Source organism: Tachypleus tridentatus, chromosome 4 (genome assembly GCF_004210375.1).
Source record: "Tachypleus tridentatus isolate NWPU-2018 chromosome 4, ASM421037v1, whole genome shotgun sequence".
Taxonomy (NCBI): domain Eukaryota; kingdom Metazoa; phylum Arthropoda; class Merostomata; order Xiphosura; family Limulidae; genus Tachypleus; species Tachypleus tridentatus.
The window spans coordinates 67,259,659-67,271,687 of record NC_134828.1 but is presented as its reverse complement, the minus strand read 5'-3'; the positions used below and the strand labels follow the sequence as shown (position 1 = coordinate 67,271,687).

Here is a 12,029-nt window from a genome sequence, read left to right as displayed (position 1 = left end):
TGCAACCTTACCGTATGTAGCTATACAAGTATCACTCATAGCACCAACTGTGTGTGGGGCCCAGCGTGGCTAGGTGGATCAGGCACTTGACTTGTAATCTGAGGATCACAGGTTGAATGCCTGTCCCACCAAACATGCTCACCCTTTTAGCCATGGGGACATTATAATGTGATGGTCAATCCCACTATTCATTGGTAAAAGAGTAGCCCAAGAGTTGGGGATGGATGGTGATGACTAGCTGACTTCCCTCAAGTCTTACACTGTAAAAGTAGGGATGGCTAGCGTAGATAGCCCTCGTGTAGCTTTTTGCAAAATTCAAAACAAAACAAGCCAAGTGTGTGTACATAACTTACATCATTTTTTATTTGCATTTAAAATAAAAACCATCATTACTGTTTTGTGCAATGCAACTTTAAACTAAGTTTGGTACTACCTTTGAAATAAAATAATTTTTTCTTATAAAATATAGGCCAGTAGTTATGATGACATCATTAGTAAATTAGTACCATCAAAAGTTCAAACCTGTGTTTAGTAACATGATTCAGACCTTCAAAGGTCAATGTCTATCATCTGTTATAAAACTACTAAAACAACACTCAATAATCTTTGTTGACAGCTTCAAGATTTTCATGCATCGCTTCTTGATAAAAATAGATCTTGTGCAAATAAAATTTCATAAGAGCTCCTTTCTAGTTTTTAAAAATAGTATCAGGATAGACCTCAAAATCAGTTTGAATGATGGAAAATACAACAACTCGTGGACATCCAAGCACAGACTTCCCTACTCTTTACCATCAGTATCATATTTATTGACAAGATTCACTTTTTGTTGCCATCAGATCTTGTCACTAATGACACTACCATGTCTTCTACATCTTAAGGAAAACAGTATAAGCAGAACCACAGGACAGCTTCCTCACCTGCATGAAAAACAAAATATTCAAGTAACAGATTCTTTCTTATAAACTAAGTGTATACTGGTATCAACTGTAATAAAACAGATACCATATTAACCTTGAAACAACTTCCAGTTTATTTCAACTTTTTTCTTATTTTCTAAGTTATTAAGACAAAAGATTTTTGTTATCAACAAACAATATAAACCCATTTTCGAGTACTCAAATCTAACTAAAAGAAATGTATCACATAATTTCATCAAACATATTATTTTAACTTTAAACTGTTGTGGTTGAACAATATATATAAAATGATACATGAAAACCTCTCCCTAAATTTGGAGAAGATTTAACATAAATTGCAAACTTGTTCCAATAACACATCACATTATACATTAAATTTTTAAAAAACTGACTGGATTCTTTAACAACAAACTGACACACAAAGCATTATTCGACACTTTGTCGACAACACTAAGAACACTAAGAGTATTCTAACTTGAAGGTTATTTTTTAGTAATTGTGATTCAGTGTTATAAAAGTAACAGCCTTTTTCTTTGTAGAACTATACCATAAAATTACAAACATAAAAATTCATCCAAGAAAAACTTGTGTATATATTTTTTTTTCAATAAAACCACATATTGTAGGACTAATAAATTAATTTGTGTATCTTCCTTTGATAATACCAAGCATTTGTAATCTAATTTTAAAATATTTATATATTCAAGAAATAAAACTCAATACCTTAGCTACATCATTGGGAATAACATCACAAGAGGCGAAGATTTTCATTATATTTTGGAATACCTGGAAGACATATTAGGCCACTTTCCTGAAGATTATTTGTGCAAACATCTCTCCAAATGGGGTCTATCTGTAAGAAACATTAAGTTATTATAATGAACAAGATCCATCTAATCTTAGAATATGTTACTAAAATAGCTCTTGTAATAAAATTATGTCTACTTTGAGTTATTATATGTATTACATTTTATTCAAATTCATAATTTAATAAAGCCATTTTTTAATTTCTGTACCTGACTTCTTTGCAAGTAGAAAAGTTTCATTTTGACTTCAGCTGTAATAACTAAAGCTTTTTTAAGGAGTCAGTTATGCTTCACTTTCATTATCCTACATCACTGCCTTCTGAACTTTGACTTATAGTAAGGATGATTTTTTACCTTTCTGTATTATGAGTTTAAGGTACATTAGTCAAGTAACATTCCTCCTTCAAAGTCAAAAGAAAATGATTCATATTATATGGAAACACGGTGTAATATAAAATGGTTCATCTCTTTCTACATACTTGTACAATCAATCTTGCTTCTATTTTAAGCAAATTCCAGTAAGAAAAACCTTTATTATGGAATGGAAATATACAAGCTTTAACTGTATTAAAATTTCATTTTTATGCAATATTAATACAGTTAAAGCTTGTATATTTCCATTCTATTTTAAGCAAATTCCAGTAAGTTACTAAAAACATGTAAAATATGCAATGTTCTCTTTCAATTATTGGTGAAGTCAAAAACACAAAGGTAACTAAATATTCCAGTTGAAATTTAAAAGACTGAAATATGACTGCTACCCTAGTTACTAATCCACAGAAATGTAGCTCTATATGAATTCCTAAAGTTTAATTTTAAAGACTATTCAGTAGTAACAAAACTAAGATTAGGAGTAATGTAAAGTAATCTCTAATGAAAACCAGTTAAGAGTGTATCAAGCATAACCAATATTGAATGGTGTTAGTCCAATATACCGACCTCATATTGGAGAAGGAATAATGACTATAATTCTAAATTGACTGAGTCTATCTGTATAAAATGTGGCAAAATTTTAGTAAGATGTGCAAGTCAGATGTGTTACAAAAGTATTCGTACTTAAAATTTGTCTATAAATTAATGACATCATTCTGACAAGTCAGTGTTAAGTGATATTTATATCAATGATACTTTTTACAATTTTCATAACCTCTAGAGCTGCTGAAATGCATATCAACAGAACTTTTTCACTGACCTTGTTTATTGTACTTTGTATTTACTATTGTCTACCATAAACTGTCACTAAATTAATAATATATATTAAAATTAACATCTGATAACTCTGATATTAATACATAATATCATTCGTTTTTTTGTAGTATGAATTACACAACTGCTGAATTCAAGATACATGTAATATCACCAGCATATTTCTACAAGTAAGAATGCTAAAGTCTGTTAACATTTAAATCTCTCATATTGTCTTTATTTATTTCAATACATTTACTAACATTATTACAAGATGACATTAGTGTTTGAAGACTGAAATCCATATTCTTTGTAAACAACTTGTTTTTCACACCCATTAAACTTCTTTATGCTGAGTTATTGATTTTATATTCTCATAAATGTACTTTTATTTTTCAAGTGTTTAGTTCTTCTTATTCCTTACAGGTTTATATGCATCTTGACAGATACGAACATATTACTAAAATAATTTAATGAAAAATAATACCCAATACTTGTTTACATTAAATGACAGTTTTTAATTTCTCTTAATTGAAAATATTGTCTGCATCCTTCTGCATAGTTTAAAGACAGCTTGGTACTTCACAAATAAAAATGTTTCTTGTTTTCCTTTGTCAACTGAAACATTTCTTACTTTTTACACTTGAACAAACTTGCACTATCTTAGCACTAGCTTGGATAATTCTTCTTTAAGTATCTTTCAGATGCAATCAGTCCAGCTCTGAGTGCGTAGAACCATGTTAAGACAACAAGCATCCAAATAAACTAGAAAAAATACACAATATACTCCTAAATATAATCCATTGCTATTGATCTGTACAATATATAAGACACAAATATAGTACACATGTTCTAATTATTTCTACAATTTTCTCACACACATTTTAAACGTTACACACTGTAGAAGTCATGGTTATGAAAAGCAAACAGTCTTATCAAGAATACTTGAATGGTGTTCAATTTCATAACTATATATTCTAAAATGTTACATCTTGCATGCTTATTCAGTTCAATACAATAACAAACTGAATAAACTAAGTTCTTATTACTAAATCAGGCATACACCATAATTTCAAGTATTCATATATTGTATATATAAGAGAGAGAGAAAGCAAAAAAATGTTCCTTTCTCTCCTAATTCTGATATTTTTGTGTCTTTTGCAACATCAGTTAATAAGGAAGCTACTAACATCAACATTTATTTTGTATAAAACCAAGTTAACTATACACTTATAAAGAGGAGATAAGAGGCAACATTGGCCTTTATAAACATACATCATTAAATGCCAAGATAGCATCTCAAACAAAAGGAGCTGAGATTAAAAGTTTCAACTTAATATTTACAAAGTAAAGGGGTAAAAGAAATATTTCATTCAGATACATCAACTCATTATTCTAAAATGCAAAAACCAGATTATGTATACTACAATGTTACATGATTGCAAAACTAAGATCTTTCAGTTATTTTCAAATAATATGATACATATGTGCACTCAAGAGAAATATGAAGCCAAACCTACAACTTGTATGTTTCTCAATCATATTTTTAAGTTAAGCTAAAACCCAAAATCATATAAAAAAAGCTTGACTCTAAATTACAAGTATTGATACATTAAAGTTTTAACTAGAAATATATATGTGCCAGAGTACAAATTAGTACTATTCAAATTAACTTTGAACTGTGGTGTTTGATGGTTGTGGTACATCAAATTCTTAAAAGAAAATGTTGGTACATGTTGATTTGCATTACTGCCTCAACTAGATGTTAACAACTAATGAAGTTTTGATTCAATCCATTGGTTACACTTAAGGAGTTAGTATAACACGTATTTTTTTTACCTTTACACATTCAATGCTTAAGCAATTGTCCAAAACAAGTTGCCATCAATTTTCAATAGGTTAAACCCTCTCACAATGTTAGCAAATTACATATACAGAACACTTATTTCAAATATAATTAATGAACACAATAATGTGTAGCATTATTGTAGCAGTAAGTGAAAAGCAAAAGTAAATGGAACAAATTATTAGAAGACTGTAAATAAGTTAAACTACCTTCTACACATTTATACAACCTCTTAAGTTTCATCTTGTCTTCAAAATAAATGCAAGACTGATAAGGATGCAAGATATGTATTAAAACTAGTTTCTCTAATTCTGGATCTTTATATAATTGTTCTATTTATCATGGTTTTTCATTAATCTCTTTAAAATTTCAATTAGAATACATCTATTTCCCTAATACAAATATTACAATGTTTTCACTGTACCTCCTTCAAACATTTCACACATAATAGCTTTAATATTATCTGACATGGTAATAGGGTCTGCCATATATTTTTCACATGTTCAAATATTAAAGGTAACACCTGGTAATCTAATTAGTCTAGTTAGAACTTAAGAAGTTGACAATGCAAAAATATGGCACAAGCTACAAATCATCTAATGCAAAAATGCAATTATAACACGCCAACTGCTAATGTTAAGATTCAAGTTAAAGTATGATTTTGAGGAAAGAAATAACACTGCAAAATGTATGTCTCTTACAATTCTATTGCTCATGGCCTAAAATATTTAATTTTATGTCACTGTCATTTTTCTAAGCATAAAATATCTTTTATATTTTTTTAGTTATCTACACTGATATTGGGCATAAAAACCAAAACAAACATTAAAACCGTGACTTTAAATGAGTGTACAGCAATTAAGCTTTGAAGTGAAAGGAAATCCATCATTTTTTTCTTGTAAAGTAAATGTCACTTTACACAAAATTGATTGTAAGTTTTCATTTCAACAATACAATACTTTTCCTTATGAGATCAACTGCTTAATATTTCAGTGCAATTAAAAAAAAAAGTTCAACCTCTTTTCACTGGATGTTATTCGCTGACCATGACACTTGTCAGTAGCCTGTCATAAAATGCAATGCCATTTACACATGAAAAACAGATGTTATCATAATTAGTATTAAAAATATTTTTGACAACAGTTTAACGCAGTCATCAAATTAGCATTTTAAAACTGATTTCATGACAAAAAGCAATGAATTAAATTTTAAAAACATGCAAGTTTTATGCTACGTTATACTGCGAAGAAAAAAAAAAGAAACTGCGACTGTTTTCTTTAGTTCCAGTTTCAAAACCATTGTCAGTGTATATGACCAATGCATGTTTTCGAATACTGAACGTTTTCTTGACTTTAATGTGTCACAATTAACACCAGCATTTACACATTCAGTTCAATTCTTACCCCGTTTACAATTCTCCTTACAGTTCTACGACTAACTTCTGTCATTAGAAAACATATAACTAAGGTCGTCACACAATAGCATTACTTTCTTGTTAGTAAATAATAGAATTTGTTATATGGTAATATTACTTTTCTTCTACCAGAGGGTGATCAGTAAAAATTTAGTTTTTTAATTGTTTATATCACAAGAAAAAATATAAACGGATTCCAATAATATTTTGTATGGATAACGTAGAATGTTTGTTTGATTTTATTTCAAGTTCAAGAATATAAATTTGGATTACATATTGTCAAAGGCTGCTTCATTCCATGTTCAGGAATTTTACGAAAACGAAGATTATAATATAATTAATCAGAGTTGTACATTTAAATTTTTGTTTAATATTGAATACAGAATAATAATAATTACATGAATTCTGAAATAATCCCGCCAAATTTTCTGAAGTATGTTTTTCCCTTTGCTTTCTTTTATATATACAAGCAGAAATACACGCCCACTGGGAAGATATAACTGCTCATTTCTGCAGAGGGCATAGAGTTATTTGTAATCGTATGGTAGAAGGCTATTGAGCCTGCAACCTTTTCTGGAATTGTCCGACTGTTTATTCATACTTGACATTCAATGATATTCACCATCCTCGAGAAAAAGGGTTCTACCGACATTTTACTTTAAAAATGAGCTATCTTTGTAGATGCAGTTATCAATAAAAGTTCCTTGTTTTTCCATTGCAACACTCATGATATTTCACTAAAGAAAGTTTGTTTGTTTTGGAATTTCGCACAAAGCTACTCGAGAGCTATCTGTGCTAGCCGTCCCTAATTTAGCAGTGTAAGACTAGAGGGAAGGCAGCTAGTCATCACCACCCACCGCCAACTCTTGGGCTACTCTTTTACCAACGAATAGTGGGATTGATCGTCACATTATAACGCCCCCACGGCTGGGAGGGCGAGCATGTTTGGCGCGACTCGGGCGCGAACCCTCAGATTACGAAGCGCACACCTTAACGCGCTAGGCCATGCCAGGCCCTTACCTTAATTACTACATATACACGTTTACAACCATACAGGAAGTAATTATAGATTCAAGCATTGCAGCAATAACTACGATTTTCCAATAAGACTGACATCTTTAGTTCCTTCAAAATTTTCGCTCAATGTTACACGAAGAGTCATCAATTATACAAATAATTTGTATAAGGTTGTTTTTGAATGTTTTATATTTAAAACTTACTTCTTTTTGTAGTTTTTATTGGTTAGATCTTAAACGTGCCATTTTTGTGCAAATTTCACTTTTTTATGTCGTCCCCCGCTTTTGCTATAAGAAAACACACACACACACACACACACACTTTTGCATTTATCAATCAGGTATTAAAATATTATCTAGTTGTGATTGGTGATGGTCAGTGCGATAGTATCTGAGATTCGATTTTGTGGGATACACATCGTAATCTCCATTATAATAAGATGGATGGAATTGTAATTCAGGTAAAGAACTTTCCTTACGTATACTCTTCGTAAGATCCGAGAAAACGAGAGGAAGACTGTATCCGTTTTGGGGATGAAAATAAATTCTACAACATATCATGTAGAATATTACTATATTGATCTAATAGCTATTGTATCATCGCGACCCCAATAACTTTTACAAATTAACGTAAAAACGTGTGTAGATTAGGCAAGTGATTCAATCAGTAACATGATTAGTGCAAACCCACAGTGAATGGAACAAACTGTTAAAAGTATTTTGTTTCACGTTGTCCACTGTCAGGAAAACTGTTCATCAACGTGTAATAGTCCCATTCTTGTAAAGAAACCATGATCTTAAAGTGTACAGAGCGATATTTTGCGATAATGGAACGCGAACCATGGAAATTCATCTCCACCTCATTTCAAAAAGTAAGACTTGGGATTGAAATACGTATTACAGAGGATTGAAAAATTTGGTGTCTACATGTATAAAAGAAAAAAGAAGGTTAAGGAGAAAATAAAGCAGTATGATTGTATGTATTATATAAGACTAATTTTTCATTGCATTTCTTTTATTTGAATAGCTATGAAGTTTTATATTTCCTGTTATATAGCTATTTATATTGTACTCTTTGGAAGGATTACGAATGGTGTTCATAATTCCAGTACCGCCTAGTAGACCTTTTGAAATGTACATTACAGTATTTACTATTTATGACTTTTCTGATGATAGGTTGAATGATTTGTTGCTCTTTATATTTCTAGAGGATATAATAACTATAAATTATCTGCTGCCGATAAACTATTCTACATGGATTTATTGTTTGTCTGTTTCTTGTACTTAATCACAAAATGTTCTGTCACCACTGGTATCGAAATCTGGTTCATATCGGTATAAGCCTGAAGATATACCACTGTGCCACTGGATGTTCTTTATTTATTTAGAGTCTGATTAGATAAGACACAGTCTAAAGTGTTGCAATAAAATTGGATCTCGATTATAACGAAGTGTTTAGTTATTAATACGTTCCTTTTCATTTCATTTATTTGTGATCTCCTAATAATGTATTAAATCCATAAGAATCATATATATTAGTCATTAACACTCTACCAGTAGTATCCTGCACCTGGAAATATGATCATCGGAACCACTTACACAAGTTGACGACTTTTAACTGCTGAAAACATTGAAAACACGTCAGTGGCATTTAGCCAAAATAATGTACATAATTATATCTGTGAGTCGTAAAATAAGTAAATAAGACTCACGAAAATTACTGAAAACCAATGGTTGCAATTACTCATTGTGGTCCCTTCTCCTTCAGAAAAACAAAAACAAACAAACAAACAAATAAACAAAAATAGTTGTAGTTAGGATGTGTTGAAGAGAATATTATATGTTATAGTGAAATTTGTCATTTTAACCTAAACGGCCCGTCGTTATTTGAACAGACCAGATACCTCAAGACGTAGCCACAGATATCAGTAATTTAGAACTGTTGATAAGAATGAAAGTATCAGGTCATCCCATAAGTAGTGTCCGAAAATTTAATACACAAAGTGCATCATCATTTTTGTCTTTGTAGAAGACCTTAATGACTAAAATATGTAGTAGGTCGTGTATAAAATGTTTAGGCAAATAAAAGAAACTAGTCCAACTACACTTTTTCAGATCATTAATAAAATAAACCCTTATGAAGATGGATGTGTCTTTACGTGTTTTAAAAAAGGCAAGAGTGCAACAGAAACTACATGAAACATTCAATGTGTTTATGGTGTGGAGTCTTTCAATGAAAGAAAGTGTCGAAGGTGGTTTCGGAAGTTCATATCAGGTGACTGAAGCTTAAGTGATGCTTCACGTTCAGGTCGTCTTGATGACTTTCTGCTCGTTGCACTTGATGAAGTTGTGCTGTAACAGTTGAAGAACTAGCACAGAAGCTTAATTCAACCCATTCAACAGTTTACCGTCATTTGCAACAGCTTGAAAAAGTGTCAAAACTTGGAAAATGGGTCCCCCATGATTTGACAGAAGCTAACCTCAGAGCAAGAGTGGACATTTGCACTTCTCTGCACTCTCGTGAACGTAACTCACCTTTTTGGACAGGTCAATGGCTAGAGGGGAAAAATGGATATTTCATATAAAATATTAAGCGCCGCAGACAATGGCTCAGTGCAGGTAAACTGGTTAAAGCACAGTCCAAGATGTGCCTACATCCTAGGGAAGTCTTATTAAGCGTTTGGTGAGATATTGTTTGTGTGATCCACTTCGAGTTACTGCCACTCAATGTAACGATTACATCAGACTTTTTATTGTCAAAAGTTAGAGCGCTTTAATGTTGCACTAAAAGAAAAGAGGCTTGCTTTGATCAATCGTAAAGGTGTTGTGTTACACCAGGATAATGCACGGCCCCATACTGTGAGGATCCACATTCTCCTTATTCCCTAGACCTTGCCCCATCTGATTATCATATATTCCGAAGTTTGCAAAACCATCTTGATGGAAAAGAGCTTGGAACACATGAAGATGTAAAAACTACCCTATCTACATTCTTTTCCTTCAAACCCCAAGAATTTTATAGAAGTGGCATTCAGAAGCTTGTGAATCGTTGGCAGGAAGTAATTAATAATAATAGAACATACATTATTGATTAAATAACATTAAAAGCGTTTGGAATCATTTCTCTTTTCTGAACCTAAAATCGGACATTACTTAAGGGATGACCTGATATATAGCTAGCAATACCTACAAACTATAAGTTTACTTCTAGTCGAATAATGATATTGATGTCATCTTATAATGCTCTTACAGTTGAAAGTGCAGAAAGTATTTAATGACATACTGAAGCCTCAAATAATGTAGCGTTACGATCCACAGCCAAGCGCAAGCTAACCAATAGGCCACAAAGGGGGCCGTAATCGTTAACACAATCTCTATAAAAAGGTTACAACTACGATACACAATCTGTATAAAGAGGATATAACCTATATAAACAAAATTTTAATCGCAAGATGAAAGTATATTTACATTTTAAGATAAATGTTCCTGTAATGTTACCAATTACTGAATAAATATTTTGCTTTTAGCAATGTACTGAAGAAATGAACAGACGTAATACCACATCAAGACTTGTAGAGTTTTAATTACCAGTTCTTTAAATTCTTCCTTACCACAAGATATTAATACGACTATTCAAGTGCCCACCTTAAATTATCTCTCACATTTTTTACCCCTCTAATATTTTTAGAAACTGTAATTTTCAGCTAGTTGAGTAAAGCTTACATATTTCACGCATAAAACCGCTCTGTTGTATAATGATATAAGAAAAGCAGATGTTTCTGTGTATGTAAAACTATTTAGATTCCAGATAGAGGACTTTTATTAACATTACATACTTCTAGCGAGGACATAACATATATTTGAGAATCTTATACCGTGTCATATAAGTTCGTCCAACTCCTTTTGGCATACTTAGTAAAAATGATTAATTTTACGCGCGGTATACAAATTAATATTTATTTTGTTTTGAACACTGTGCGAGTTCAAGTTCAGGTATAAAAATATTGTCCATGTTAGCTTGAAATTAGACGTTAGAGACTGTTGCTATTTTATATGCTAACTGCAAACTGAAACCGTTTATTATGTAGAAATGGGTAAAAGAAAATGCTGTTGCATTCAATTTATTATTATGTGACGTTTACAAGTAATTGCTAAAGTTGAGTTCTAGACTTATTTAAACACCTACTTGACAATATCGAGTATTTCACAGTTTGTATCACTAACTATAAAAGGCCTATTAATACCCTTTCTCATTCCATAGAGAATGCTTTCACGCGTTATTCTCTCGTTGCTTAGCAATTAAACTATAACCTAATTGTTCTTAAGCCACCTATGGTGTTTGTGTTGAATACCCAGTATTAATATTCATTTGTAAGAAAGGTTTGTTTTTAATTATTTATTTTTGATAACTTCGGTGATATAGCAGAAAAATAGTTTAATTTAGAAGTTCTATGGCATTGAGTTGTAACCAAAGGCAAAATAAAAGTTGCTATGCAGTATTTCATCTAAGTCTTATACTATGTCTATGTATTAGGCCTACTATTACTAACGTTAGAGTCAGTGTTTTAAAAAAATTAAGTGGTGAATAAATGTTAATAAGTATTGTATTTTAACACATTTATTACCTACTTGGCCTTAAAACAAAGAAAAATAAACGTTTATTCCTACCAAATCTTTTATCCTTTGTACAGTCGAAAGTGTTGAAAATTTATGTCAGAATGTCTGCACAATGTTTTCTATTTTGTTGATCTGAAACATAGTGAATAGGTTCAAAAGTGCTATTTAAATCTATTTCAGAGTGCACATGTACTTTTATTCATGATAACATCTGATTTTCTGTGT

General features: G+C 31.2%; 1 long non-coding RNA gene across 1 annotated transcript; it reads right to left on the bottom strand.

The window, feature by feature from the left end:
* Positions 1-335: 335 nt before the first annotated feature.
* Positions 336-6,307, bottom strand: LOC143249355 (uncharacterized). Its single transcript, XR_013027741.1, has 4 exons — positions 6,161-6,307; positions 3,546-3,676; positions 1,644-1,773; positions 336-920 (listed from the first exon to the last, which is right to left on the bottom strand). It is a non-coding gene; the product is annotated as an uncharacterized LOC143249355 (long non-coding RNA).
* Positions 6,308-12,029: the final 5,722 nt, after the last annotated feature.